Source organism: Corvus cornix, chromosome 8 (genome assembly GCF_000738735.6).
Source record: "Corvus cornix cornix isolate S_Up_H32 chromosome 8, ASM73873v5, whole genome shotgun sequence".
NCBI lineage: Eukaryota > Metazoa > Chordata > Aves > Passeriformes > Corvidae > Corvus > Corvus cornix.
Genome location: NC_046338.1, coordinates 28,124,543 through 28,139,400, shown reverse-complemented (window position 1 = coordinate 28,139,400; position 14,858 = coordinate 28,124,543). Strand labels below are relative to the sequence as shown.

The window sequence follows — 14,858 nt, the reverse complement described above, 5'->3', positions numbered from 1 at the left end:
TGTCTGTGCAGTGTGCGGCTCCTGCTTGCTCCCAAATGAGCAATTGCCAGGAGATGTGTGCAGAGCTGCCTGGGCTCCCTGAGCAGGCCTGGCAGGGGCTGCAGCACGTGGGGTGGCAACGCAGCCTTGCGAGGCTGTGAATGTCTTGGTGCTCGCCCAGAGGGGGAATGGTGTGGGCTGAAAGGCTCCGTGTTTGCCAGGCTGTTGCAAAGGAAAAGGGAGAATCCTCCTGAACTCAGGCAAAGGGGACCTGCAGCCCACTGAGGCGGCTGCTGAGCACCTCCTGCACCAATCCAGTGCTAAGGAACGGAGTCCCGGAATCCCAGAATCCCGAACTGGTTTGGGTTGGAAAGGACCTTAAAGCCCATCCAGTCCCACCCCCTGCCATAGGTAGGGATACATTCCACTAACCCAGGGTGCTCCAAGCCCTTTGCAGCCTGGCCTTGGACGCTTCCAGGGATCCAGGAGCAGTCAGAGGTTCTCTGGGCACCCTGTGCCAGGGCCTCACCACCCTCAGAGGAGCAGTTCCTTCCTGATAGGCCATCTAACCTGTGAGGAACGAGACAACTCTTAGAAAAATTGAAATAATTTTATTAAAACAGAAAAATTGAAAAATTATAAAAATCAGGAAAATATCAAAATTTGGGATCCTAGTGGCTCAAGAGGTATTTCCGGGAACGCAGGGATTAGAGATCTTTGGGCTTAGACAGCACTGGACCGCCGGTGGAAAACTTGCAGTGCTGGGCTGACTTTTACCTAACCCAAAAGTCAGAGAAAAATTATTGAAGGCTCCTAAATACGAGTAAAGCTTAAGTACCCAGCACTGGCGCCCAGTGGTCTGCCCCTGCTCTGAGGCTGACTCACTATTTTATAGTACCCTTGCTCCACCCCAGTCCGCCCACGGACCGCCCATGGCACACCCCTTTGGTCCTAAGTGATTGGTGCTTCCCTTTTGACAGATTATCTCTGTCTACCAATAGCTCGTCGTTGTCGGGGGGTAGTAGCAGCTGGAGTAAGAGTGGTAACATGTCCTTATTAAGATTCAGGTTGCCAAGGAGCTTACCTACAGACCAACGGCTAAAGGGCTAAAACTGGCTGTTGGCTGTTAGAATCTGGGGTTTGGAGCTGGTTCTGAGCAAAGTAGAAACCCTTAAAATAAATATTAAAATACATCCAACACATCTTAAAACATTTGCAAAAGTATACAGAGAACATGAGAAAAACAACTTTTTTTAAAGTTGGAAAGGGAATTTTAACTGGGACACTTTTAACTAGGGGATTTTAACTGGAACTGGTGCAGATAAACTGCTTTGAACAAGTGAAAACACTAATAGCAGAACTTGATATTTGTACCTGGACTGATGGGTGAACATTAACACTCAATTAAAGTTGTGTAACCCAAAATTAACTAATCAAAACACTTAACATGCAAAGACCAAGCTAATTAGGGAGTTCATGTATGACATAACCCTACTCTCTTCTTCTCTGAATGAGGTACCCGAAGGGCAGAAAATGACAACTAAAGAATCCCCTTAAGCAATTCCTTCACACAACCTTTTGGGTGTCTTGTAAGGGGAAAAAAAAGGAAATGGATAGTTGGGGGCAGTTTTCCAGAACTGAAGTGGAAGGAAGAGAACATACCAAAATTTTATCTGTTCCCTGGAGAGAAAAAATGTAGTCTGACTGTCTTATTCTCCCCAGGTCTGAACTCTGACTCTCCTAAAAGCATAAACTCTTTGCCACAGTTTCAGATGTATTTGTATCCAAGGAAGCTACTGCTGCTGCTGCTTAACTTTACCTAAATAAACATCTATTGCAGGGAGGAATTAGAGTATGGCAAGTATTCCTTCATAGGCAAGAAAATCAGCCTTTCAGCTTCATTTTTGATACCTCTTCAAGCCTTCAAAATGGAATGTTTTTATTTTTCACAGCTGTGAGTCTGGGGTGAGTCATCCTCCAGTAGTTCTACCCCTTCCCATCCTCACCTGGAGCACAATGATGCCTTTCTGTCCTGTTCACACACTGTGGGCAGGAGCTTCCTGAAGATGAAAAACAATCAGAAAATGTTATTGCCCTTTACATTATTTTCCCAGCTGAGCCATATCTATTAAAGCTGCTGTTAGGGGACTTCATTTACTCGCAATGAGAGTTCTCTCTTCCTTTTGTCAGAGAACTCACCAATCTTGCTTCCACTGGATTGCAGATCTCCCATCAGCTTCCCTGGGATCTGGACGACTTCTCTGCCTTTATGGAAACTGAAAGCAATCATTACCAAGCAGAACAGGATGGTGTTTTGAAGGAATTACAGTGGGTGCCACATTTGTTTTCATGGATGAAAAGGAAGTCCCACTCGAGGAGGGAAACAGCAATCTATGCATATCTTTAATGTAAAAACCAAGAGCTCTGGAGAAAAATTTTGCAGGAAACAAATCTGGTTGGAAAAAGGAGCTAATCTTAATATTACCACAGGACCAAGCTGCAGAAATGTACCTGGAGATACGGCAGCAGGGCAGGCTGAGAAGACTGAATTCCTTAGGAAATGTTCTGTAATATGCTGGAATTGGATATGAGACAGCAGCTGAAATTAAAAAAAAAACAAAAAAACCCAGGTTTTATCTTTGAAATAACTCTGGGATTTGTGGCTGCAATAAACAGTAAATACTTCTACATTTTTGTTTATTTTTAATTCCAGTCTAGGTAAGCCCATCTGAAGCAGTTGAGCCTGGTCAAGCTGTAGATTTTCACTTGGATCCAATTCCAAAACTCCAGATTCAAGGCAGGTCCCAAACTGAGGTTGAGTTTCACCCATTACAATGTTAAAGAGAATGTGCAAAAATACCCCCACAGGTCATAACGAGCTGTGTGAAAACCACATTATTCCATGGCCTTTGATCAAAATTTGGTGAGGCTCAGAGGTGAGATCTCTACAGAGACAACTGAGAGAGAGATCTATAGACTCCTGTTTAGGATTTCTCTGTGACATGAAATCAAAGGAAATAAAGAACAATAAATATGCCTGACACACCTATGTACTGTATGTGAAAATTATTCCACTCCTGGGGTGGTTGGTTTTGGTTCGATAATTCAGGTTTATTCTTTAGCAGCATGTCCTTAGAAGAAAATCTCTGGTTTGATTTGTGTATGTGCCTGTGCAATTTGCAGAGGATTGTTGTTGTTGTTGTTGTTACACAGAGTTTAATTTTCAAGATTTTTTTTCCTTTATTTTTTCCGTTATTATTCTCACTCTCCACTCTCAGGCCCACAAGCTAAAAAAAACCCCACAAACAACACAATTAGGCAAAGAACAGGAAAACTCTTCAACATCTGCTCTTGCCCAAACAGGAGAATTTATCTAAAACAAAGGTAAAATAAATTATGTTATGTTTCTATTTTCACTTGAGAAAGGGTTTCTGCAGATCCTAGTTTCTGCACTTATTCGGAACTCTCCATATTTGCATAGAAATTCTCTGCTCTGTACCTCTTTGGAAGTGATTTTTCTCTGTCTTACTCCTTGAAACACCTCCCCTTACACACTCTTTTATTTATTTTTAACTCTTATGTTAAATGCTTTCATGAAATAACATTTTTCAACTTCATATAATTAGAATTTAAAATACTGGTTGTTCCTGAGCTACAGCATAACTTGTGCATTGGTTTCCCTTTCAATACTACTCCAAAATTAAATCCCTGGAATTAGAGACACAAATGTTATTATCAAAGTTCTTAAGCAGAATAATAAGGTGATACCAATAACGGTCTTTTCTACAAAGTAGAAAGAATTCTGTTTTGTGGGAATTTCACACGTACATAAAACCACTTTGGATTAAATGTTTATCACTTTACAAGTAAAATTTGCTCACTGGGATTATAGAGAACAAGACTCTTAATGGAAACTCTTAAGCATCCACACAAAGCAAAGCACACAAGAAATCAGCTAAGGCACTGCTGTAAGCGTCCCCAGTTCAGTGAAAAATTGTCCAGCCTACGTTGCCCAGACTGGAAAAAACATACAGGCACTTACTCTGTGCTTACACATCTTGAAACCCCAGAAGAATTCTTATATCCTTCAAGATTTTTGCCCTCCCTGTCTAAAACGGATTATTTTCAATAAATGGATCATATTAGAACCAGTGCCTTAGAAATGAGAGAGTTTATGGTGCTTTGTGAGCTGGTTCCCTCACTCCACAATTGTTCTTCATTATCCCTCAACTCCCAGCTGTATTGTGCTTCCCATAAAACTGACTGTATCCCCACACTATGAGAAGTGCCCTGGAAATAGCACTGGAGACTCTGTGAAACATCTCCCATAAATGACCTGGAGTCACTGCAGAAGAGCTTGAGAAGGTTGTTCTCCCCCTCAGTTCCTCACATCATCATCTTAATGGTAAGTACAGCACAAGAATCAAGTGAGGAGAGTTTTTGCTCCCAGCATTGGTGTGGGCAACCTGGCTCTGAGTGCAGCAGGTTTTTCCACTGCTTCTCCAGGAGTGATGTGAAGCACAGCACTGAGGAAGGAATAAACAACAGCCAGGGAAGGGCAGTGTAACTAACATATGTGGGGAAATAATGCCAGTGCTAAAAATAAGTGTGAGAAACAGTTCTCTGTGAGTCTGTAATTCTGAAGTAAACAACATTCTGTTTGTACTTGGAGCAGTGAAGTACAAGATGTCAAACACAGCTGAGCATCGGGGTGATTGTGGATCCTCATAATGACTGTGAAACACTACTGAAAATTCTGAGGGGACCAAACACCCTCCCCACCAAAAAAATCCCAAACCAGCCCTTATTGATTTAAAAAGTACAAGAATTCATTTCTCATTCCAGCTTTCCATAGAAAACTATTTCTAAGCCCAGAACAAAACAGGTGGATGACTTAAGATTGGAAATCATAGAACGACAGCGTGGTTTGGGCTGGACCTTAAAGCCCATCCCAGTGCCACCCCTGCCATGGGCAGGGACACCTTCCACTAGCCCAGGCTGCTCCAAGCCTTGTCCAACCTGGCCTTGGACACTGCCAGGGATCCAGGGGCAGCCACAGCTTCTCTGGGCACCCTGTGCCAGGGCCTCCCCACCCTCCCAGGGAACAGTTCCTTCCCAGTATCCTACCAAAATTTCCTCTCTTTCAATTTGAACCCATTGTTCCTCATCCTGTCACTACAGCTCCTGATGAAATTTTGTGGTCAACTAAAAGCTCAGTTCAGATTTCCTACACCTGCAAAAAGCCTTACCGAGCCACCGAAATTCCCTGTTCAGGAACCCCAAGAACCATTTCATCTTCTTTACCCAACTGGTGATAGAACAGTAGGGAGTAGGTTGTTACTTAGTAGTTATTTGGGTGTTCACTGGAATCGTGGAATCATTAAGGTGGGAAAAAGCTCTTCAAAGACCTTTGAGATCACGAAATCCAAATCTTTATTCCAGAACCACTCCCATGTTCACCATTAAACCAATTCCCCAAGTGCCAAGGACATCTAATCTGTCCCCATCCCCTGCAGAATGAGTTCAATTTAATTTTGGAGTCTATATAAGGGATCATATCAAGTCATGGTCATCCCATGCAGGTTCCCCCTTTGCCACCACCTTCCCGCTTTGGGTATTTCCACACCTAATGACCACAAAAGAAATTAATGTCTCGATGGCTCTGCTGTATAAAACACCAATAATTTGACTTTTCATTATCCTTTTGTTTAAAAAGAAATCCAGCTCAGGAAGCAGTGCAGCACAAAGGACACGCTGTCTCACTTCCGCTAGAATTTACATGGAATATTAAACAATGAAGAATTTTGATAATTTATGCTCTTGACAAAGGTTGTAACAAGAACAAGAAATGGGAGAAACTAATTCTTCATATGAGAAACAGTAAAATTATAGTTCACTGTAATTGCTGCCTTAGATTTTAATTTTCTGGTTCCCTTGGGCTCCACAGTAGGAGAAACTGAAGGACCTCACAGAAGAATTAAAAAGGGATTTATATCAGTGAAAAAATTGACTCATAAATAGTTGTAGATTATATTGCAAGTTCTCATCAGACCGGCTGAAACCAAAGCAGAGAGCCTAATTTAGCTTGTCAGAGGTTTTTAATAATGATCCTTTCAATTAAAAATCCAATAAATACATAATGGAAAACTTATATTGTTTTCAGTAAACAAAACTGTGGAGAGAGCTGATGGAAAAACAACACGCCAACCAAATCTCTTCTTCCCTCCTATCTGTTTTCTCTCCAATTTTACTCAGATTTGAGCTAAAATGCCCAAATAAAAAGTGTCACCACCGCACCATTATCCCAGAGAGTCAGGGAAATCTGTCTCCCTGCCTCCAGATAAGAGGGATGTGGGAATGTGTCCCTGCCAATGCTCAGCAACCACAGCACACAAAGCTGTTACTCTGCCTTTTGTTTCCGAAAGTGTAGGGTGTAGTGCTAGGAAACTCTTGGAACGAGTCCCCTCCTGTTAGGGCAGCATTTCTGTGCTCACACTGCACAGGTCTCACTTGCTCTGCAATCCACGATGTGGAAGAAGGGAAGGGAGTGAAATCAGTGAGACAACACCAAAAGTGAGACAACAGCTTGGAAATCCCGTATCACAAAGCCTCTGCTTTGTCACTCTCTTCCTCACAGCAAAAAAACCCAGAAGTATTACCCAAAAGCTGTTAGGGTTGTTCAGACCCCTTCCCAAACACAGCCTGCAGTTCCCAGTGGAACGAAGCACCACTCACCTCAAGGAACACTCCTGTCACTTGTTGCCTCTCGAAGAGCACCGTGGCAGTATCCCAAGGAAATTCAAAATAGGCACATCTTGCTGTGGGGCATTTCCACAAGTGCTCTGCCATGAAATGCTGCTTTGCCCACATCTTGGGGAGCTTGGTCTCCTCAGAAAGCAAAAGTAAAAAATGAAAAAATAATAAGGAAGTGATAACTGAGAAAGGACACATTTCTATTTTACTCTTATAAGGGACCAGATTCCTTGGCATTTTTAGCAAGAAAGAGTTTTATTTTAGTGGAAATTCATTCCATTTATCTGTTCTTTAGCAAAAGATGATCAGAGGGATGGAACACCTCTCCTATGAGGAAAGACTGAGACGATTGGGATTGTTCAGCCTGGAGAAGAGAAGGGTCTGATAACACCTTATGAGAACTTTCAGTGCCTGAGGAGCTGGGGGGAGGGACTTGGGACAAAATGGGGCCGGAGTGACAGGACAAGGGGGAACGACTTCCCACCGACAGAGGGCAGGGTTGGACGGGATATTGGGAAGGAATCCTTCCCTGTGAGGGTGGGGAGGCCCTGGCACAGAGTGCCCAGAGAAGCTGTGGCTGCCCGTGGATCCCTGGAAGTGTCCGAGGCCAGGTTGGACAGGGCTTGGAGCAACCAAGTGGAAGGTGTCCCTGCCCGTGGCAGGGGGTGGAACAAGAGATTTCAGGTCCCTTCCATCCCAAACCATTTTGGGATTCTGAAGATAACTTGGCTCTTTCCCTCTACTCAGCTTTGAGCACTCATGGAAACAAAAAAAACTCAGCTGTTGGGGAGAGCAAGGACTTCATTTAGACTGCCACAGCACAGGCTGGACAACACCTCTGCCATCTCAGAGTGGGACATTCCCCATGCCATTAGGAACAGAGCAGCAGGAGAAGCTGACAGGAAAAATGCATCCTTAAGCATGCAGGAGGAATTCCTCTCCTCCATGTCCTTTTCATGACAGTCCATCAGAGTTTGTGCCTGGCTGGGGACAGACACCTCCTGCAGCCATGGTGCTGCCTGATGGAAATAAACCCAGTCAGGAGCACTGGAGAAAGTATAGAAAACTTATTTCTTGCACTAAGAGAATGAGGATTTTTTTGGGGAGAAGGCAGATTTGTGGATAAAAACATGTTTTTCTCTCTCATGCTTGAGCTATCTGGGAAAATAGAGAAAGAGAATAATTTAGTTCTATCTTTACTAAATTTTCTTTTGTTTTTGCCTGAGGTTCCTGATGGTGTCTCTGCTTTTCCCATGTCTTTCTAATAAACCAGCAGAGTTTGCAATGTATTTTTTGTGTGTGGTGGATAAACCCACACTTTGTGAGGTTTCACAGGACCTCACACAGCTGAGCCCATATTTCTGTACCTTATTACACAGCACCTTATATGCATAAAAAGCATGTTTTTCCCAGGTTTTTCCGAGTCATAGCCAGGCTAACCCAGAGGGGGTTTGGGCACAGCATTTCCCTGCAGCTTTCTCTGTCTCTCTCCAAGAAAACACAGAGCTCATCTCCCTCTTCCTACCAAAATCTGCAGCAAATCTTAATTTTCAACCCAACAGCCTGGCTGAAAAATGCGCTTTCTGCAACACTGTTGTGCTTAAACCACACCAAGAATCAATTGTAATTAAAATAGAACAAAGAAAGGCACCAATACAAAGCTAAAAAAGCAAATCCACTCATTTTTCCAGAGTACTGAGGTGTGTTTACCTCAATCTAAGCACTGTCCCCAAATGGTCAGTCCTTCACTCGAAAAGTTGTCTACTCCCCAGTGCAAAGTCAGTGGGTGTTACCTGAGGAGCTGGAGCCAATAATTTTTACTATTTGATTTTTTATTCCAGACAGGATGGTTTGCCTTCAGCTGTGGACTTCTACACCCTTCATCTTCAAGGCTAAGTATCAGCACCAACAAAAAGAATGAAACTGATAGGCAAGATTTATAAGGATGAGCCTGATTAGGCCATTATTTCTACAGCATCCAGGTAGATTGGAATTATTTTCTGTAATACTTAAAACACCAGATCTTTTTTCATGTTTCAATTTGCACTGATATAAAAATGCTTTTTTTTTTTTCTTTCTTTTTTAAAGAAAGAAAACCCACTTTGTAAGTATTTTCCTGTTTCAAACAAATCCTTTTATCTAAGGGTGAGCCCAGGTTGTTACTTGAGATTGTTTGCATAAAATCTCATTAGCCTATTGATTCTCCTTCTAACACCTTAGGTAGTACTTCATTACCATGCAAATAGAGACAGGCTTTTTACATGTACCTTAATGCAGCACTGATTATTCTCCTTTCATAGCACCAGCAACAAAGCACCGTAATGAAAGTCATCAATAATTGTTCAACAGGTGAAAGAGATTAGAATCAAACAGAGCCTTTCTTATCAGCAGGAGCCTCCTTTTCCCCTCCAAAACACAAATTTGGCTGATTACCATTCTCAGGGATCTGCAAGGCTCCCAGTTTCATCTTTTCCTTCCACAAACAGGTACAATGCACTGCAGGGTGAAATATTTTGGAATTCAGAGTGAAATCCAGAACCCAAAGGAAGCAGTGGGGCTTGCAGTGCTGCCTTCTTCCCCCAAATTCCTGTCCTTCCAGCCCATCTCAGTGATGGCTCTGCAGCACCACCTCAGCTTTTAATTTAAACGCTTTTCATGTGGAAGGTCCCTGCTTTAATGTGGCACACAGCTTGTGAGAAAGAGTAACAGAAAGTCATGAACATTTTCTGTTGGAAAGGACCTTGAAGATCACCCCGTGACACCCCCTGCCATGGGCAGGGACACCTTCCACTAGCCCAGGCTGCTCCAAGCCCTGTCCAGCCTGGCCTTGGACACTGCCAGGGATCCACGGGCAGCCACAGCTGCTCTGATCTGGATGATATTTAAGGTCCCGTCCAGCCCAAAGCATTCTGTGATTCTGGAAAGTCATATTTGCAATATGGTGGCTACAAATCTACCTTAATTTTAACCCTGAGTGCCCCCCGGGATGTCAGCCAAGCATTTCTGGGACTGTTCTTGGGACAGAGTTGCAAGTGCAGAAACTCCAGCAGGGAATGAGGGAATGTTTGTTGGCAAACAGCCTCTGCTGGGATAGAATCACAGAACCCCAGAACGTCCTGAGTGGGAAGAGACCCACAAGGATCATCAATCCAACCCCTGTCCCTGCACAGGCACCCCAACAATCCCACCCTGTGCATCCCTGGGAGCAGTGTCCAAACACTCCTGGAGCTCTGGCAGCCTCGGGGCCGTGCCCATTCCCTGGAGAGCCTGGGCAGTGCCCAGCACCCTCTGGGGGAAGAACCTTTCCCTGATCTCCAGCCTGACCCTCCCTGACACAGCTCCAGCCATTCCCTGGGTCCTGGCCCTGGTCACAGGGAGCAGAGATTGGAGCTGTCCCTGGGCTGCCCCAAAGGTGGGGATGCAAAAGGTGTCCCTGCAGAAAGTGTAGCCCAAAGAAACCTGTGCTCTTCACAAAGAGCTCAGCAGAGACTTTGGTAAGGAGCAGGAAAGAAAACAGAGAGCAGAGGAAAAAAAACCCAAAAAATCCAACAAAGCAGATTTGAAAAGCAGCAAGATGCAACTGGCTTCATTGGAGCAAAAATGTCTTGAGAGGAAGCCCAGCATGAAGCAGGTAACCCACTCCACCTGACTGAGCACTGATTTTACTGCTTCTTCTTTTGTGTGATCACACCCAGGGGCTGCCTTTTCAGATACCACAAACACCATTGATAGAGGCAGGCACTACTCATGGGGTGAAATTTGTGCACAGCCAAAAACCAAAATTGCATCTTCTTCAACTCAGTCTGCATAAGGAACGAAGTGTAGCTGGCTACAAAACCTGCTGGGGTGATAATGCAAAACCTACAGTGACCAAGGTCCTCGGGAAGGGGGGCAGGCTCATCTCTGCTGTGACCAGGGCCAGGACCCAGGGAATGGCTGGAGCTGTGCCAGGGAGGGTCAGGCTGGAGATCAGGGAAAGGTTCTTCCCCCAGAGGGTGCTGGGCACTGCCCAGGCTCTCCAGGGAATGGGCACGGCCCCGAGCTCCAGAAACATTTGGACATCACTCCCAGGGATGCACAGGGTGGGACTGTTGGGGTGTTCTGAGCCAGAAGTTGGACCAGTGGTGCTTGAGGGTCCCTTCCAGCTCTGGAGATCCTGTGATTCCATGAACCAGGAGCAGAGGTGTGCACAGAAGAAATACAAGTATGAAATAAAAACGTTGGAAGCAGCCTTCAGCACTTTTTCCTTAACAAGCACAAACGCAGGCCCAGAGCAGCAGCAGCACTGGAAATGTGGCTGTGAGAGGCAGTAAAAGACACATCTTTTGGAGCAGAGTGATAAGTGGGGAAAAGAAAAAAAGTAAAATAAAAAATACCTGAGATTTTAAGTGAAGGAAGAACTTCCTACCTGTTTCTCCCAAAGTTAAGGGCAATGGGGTCTCCCATGCAGACAGAAAGGACTTGGCTGTTAAATTCTCCTGCAAAAAAAAAGAACCTGTAAGAAAGAAAACATGAAGTAACCAGCCAAATAAAGGAAGGGAAGTTTCACTTATATGTGCCTATAGTTTGTAGTCAATTGGGCCCAATTTCTGTAGCAATTGTGAGCTGAAAGCCAGAGCTTTACCATAATTCAGTTTGATTACTATTGTTGACTTTCTTTTCATTAGTTTTCCCAAGAACCAATAGAAAAAACCAAGAAGCTATTATCAAAAAGTCCAGCAAGGAGGGGAGGAGGAAGAGGAGGGAGTACATGAAATAACAAAAATCTAGATGTTCTGAGCAGAACCTCCTATTAGAAGGAAAGGGTTTATTCCACAGGCAAGTTTTACTCCATTGCCAAGAAATAACAAGTGAAGGAGCAAAAAATACTAAATGTAAGAAATTCTGTTCTGTCTTGTCAAAAGCAAAGCAAATTAATTGTGTAAGTATACATGTAATACTAATGATATTATACAGCTCAAGCAAAACCAGGTAATGAATCCCACTGCCTAAAAGTGCCTGCTTCAGTTATCAGCATTCTGGTCACAACTGCCACAATTTCCACTTGTGCTGTCAGGACAGAGAAGTGGCTTAAAAGAAAAATCAAAAGCCTTAGAAATGCATGTATAATATTTACTAATCACTACTAATTCAGAAGGATTTAGGACTTTGTATGCCTTCGGCTGCCAAATACCATCTGAAATGTTTTAATACTCTCCAAGACCCTTATTACCCTTTCAACTGCAAATTTTAGACAGGATTACATTTTCTTGGTTGGTTGCTTTGCCCAGAAATTGTCCTCTATGCAAGGAATCAGCATTATGTGATTAACACAGACAAGAAACAAACAATAGAAATAAACAGTTTACAACGGCCTGGAGTGACAGGGCACAGGGAATGGCTTCCCACTGCCGGAGGGCAGGGTTAGATGGGATATTGGGAAGGAATTGTTCCCTGGGAGGGTGGTGAGGCCCTGGCACAAGGTGCCCAGAGAAGCTGTGGCTGCCCCTGGATCCCTGCAAGTGTCCAAGGCCAGGCTGGATGGGGTTTGGAGCAACCTGGGACAGTGGAAGATGTCTCTGCCCATGGCAGGGGGTGGCACTGGATGGGCTTTAAGGTCCCTTCCAACCCAAACCATCCTGTGGTTCTGTGATTCAGGGGATGGTGTTGGTGGCACCCAAGACAGTGTAGGATAGGAAAGAAATGCCATAATCCTGACTCTATTAAGGAAACTATTCCAGTAAAATGATACTTATCATCCAAAACATATCAGTCAGAAAACTTAACATCTTTAATGGAAAAGATACCAATGTTTTCACCATCAACAGGTCTTGGCACAGGATCCTCCAAATTTGCTATGCTGCTAATTCAGAGAGCTGCTGCTAATTGATCCCAGACAACCTTCTCCACGTTCTCTTCTTTGATGCACTTCAGAAAACAGGAAAAATTAAGTAAGCTGATGAAAAACACAAACCCAGGGCTTACCCCAAAAATCTGTGGGTCTTTGGGGTGATTTTTTTGTTTATTTGTTTTGCATTTTTTAAGCACTATAACCCTTATATCAAAGCTTGTGTTTGCTTAGCCAACCCCAAAGCCATATTTTGTGAATACCACTAGCAAAGGACTTTTCTGATGGGAAGAGAGGAAGGGGGAGCCCACCAGTTCTGGAAGGGTCTTTACTGGACAGGGTCAGTGTTAATAAACAAAAATGATGCCTGGTACACACTGGATACCAAGGAAATGCATGAAAATATGCAGCTGGATCTGTGGCTGAGTGAGTTGTTTCTGTTAGAATTCACTTTGAATGCTATTAGATTAAATTGGGCCATGGCAACTTGTGAGACAATTTGCATTCCTGCTTAAAAATCCATAGTCTGAGTAAATTGCTCTCAAAGCTTCATCTCTGTTAAACTGAAATACAAGGCTTGGTATTAAAGAGTAAAATTTACCTTTTGACAGCAGTGATGGACTGTCTTTGCTCAAAAGACACTGCTTAATTAAAAACAAATGGGGTTAATGTGAATGAAAGCTATGAGCTCAAGTGCAATCAACAGTCAAGTCAATCTGAAGTGGGGTGACCTTTAAAGGAGAATGTTTTCACTCGTTAAACACATTGCTGACTTTTGGGAAAGAAATACAAAGTTTAAAAAGAAAAAAAAGGTAAGGGGTTGTTAATAGGCCATGAGAAAAGGATCTAAAGAAAAGCAATCTTACATCTTGCTCTTCTGTGGCGAGACAAGGACCTATATTTTTAATGAATATTTTCTGTGCACTTTCATTTATCTCCTCCATATTGTTCTCCCTAAGTGTCTACAGTTAAATCAAAAGAGACACTCACTAGGGAAAAATAACCCAAACAAGCCTAACAACAACAAAAGTGCTGTTATCCACAGGAATACCACAGCTTCTAAGGAAAAGAGAAAATCAGGGAGCCATTAATTAGAAAATTAGTTCTAGCCAAGCTGGCAAGGTTTATTTTCATGTGGAAAATGGGAATGTTGCTGTTTAAGTCTCTCAGAGGCCTTTAGAGATGCCAACTGTGAAGACAGTTAGAAATACTCAAAAAAAAAAGGAATATTTTCTATACTTCAAGGCACAGTGGCAGAAGAATCAACAAATTACCTCCCATCTTCTCCAGCAGCACATGAACAATGGGACGTGTTGAGGAGTGGGATGTGAGAGAGCATCCAGCCAGGGCCACCCCAACCCACTTTTTATCCATAAAGATTCCTGAAAGCTTAGGAGAAGTTTTTATGAAATTTCAGAGAAATAAGTCTTTAGAGGATGCCATTCTGCCAGCAGAGCCCCAGTCCTGCCCACTGGGGAATTTCCACTAGGACCGAAACACAGGCCCGTGAGGAAGTTCCCGGGGAATGAATGAGATTATAATTTTATAGCACAGTTACCTGCACAAAACTTATTTCATCTTCACAACTCGCTTGATTGCTTTTCCCATTACTATTGGAAAGTCATTCCAGAACCTCATTTCCTCTATCTGTGAGCAAACTTCTGAAGTCCAGCCGGAATTTATGAGCAGACTATTTGAAACCACTCATTCTTATGCTAACATTTCCCTAGAACTTTCTCCATTGATTACTTTTCTCTCTCAAGTGCCTCTCCAGGCAAAGTCTATCGCCTGTCAACCTTAATTTCACAAGGTATCATCATATAAAATAGGTCTCTATTTCTTTAGTCAATCTAATAATTTTAGAAAAATATGGGACATTTTGCAAGATAAATGTTGGAGAGCTAGGGTTTAAACATGAGTAATAGGACTTGGAGTCAGGGAGTGCCTGGAGGCAAGAGGCCTTTCTGCCCTCCACACCCCTGCCTCCCCCCCTGCCTCTCCCTTCTCAGAAGTGACACCCCCAAAAGGTGCTTTAATGAGCCTGAACCAGGCAATACAACTTTACAAACACATATCATCCACACACAAAATAAACCAGGAGCTGTCCTCTGTAATACATCAGTTTTCAAGGATTGAAGCACTCAATCCTTTCCTTTCTTTCCAAAACAAGGGTGTATGCACATCTTTTTCTCACTCACAATACATTTTAAGACTCTTCTACCAAGGAATAGAAAAGGTTACAGAGACTAATAGTATCACAATTCATTTTCTCAGGAAAGTTCCCAAAATCCCAGATGGA

General features: G+C 43.3%; 1 long non-coding RNA gene across 3 annotated transcripts; it reads right to left on the bottom strand.

Moving 5' to 3' along the window:
* Positions 1–584: 584 nt before the first annotated feature.
* LOC104693600 lies at positions 585–14,492 on the bottom strand. 3 transcript variants are annotated; one of them, XR_002047021.3, is made up of 6 exons: positions 12,519–14,492; positions 11,141–11,227; positions 6,715–6,867; positions 2,491–2,578; positions 2,179–2,255; positions 585–2,039 (listed from the first exon to the last, which is right to left on the bottom strand). It is a non-coding gene; the product is annotated as an uncharacterized LOC104693600 (long non-coding RNA). The 3 variants fall into 3 exon arrangements; XR_002047018.3 differs by having other exon boundaries at positions 2,179–2,578; XR_002047019.3 differs by having other exon boundaries at positions 2,179–2,578; positions 6,715–6,864.
* Positions 14,493–14,858: the final 366 nt, after the last annotated feature.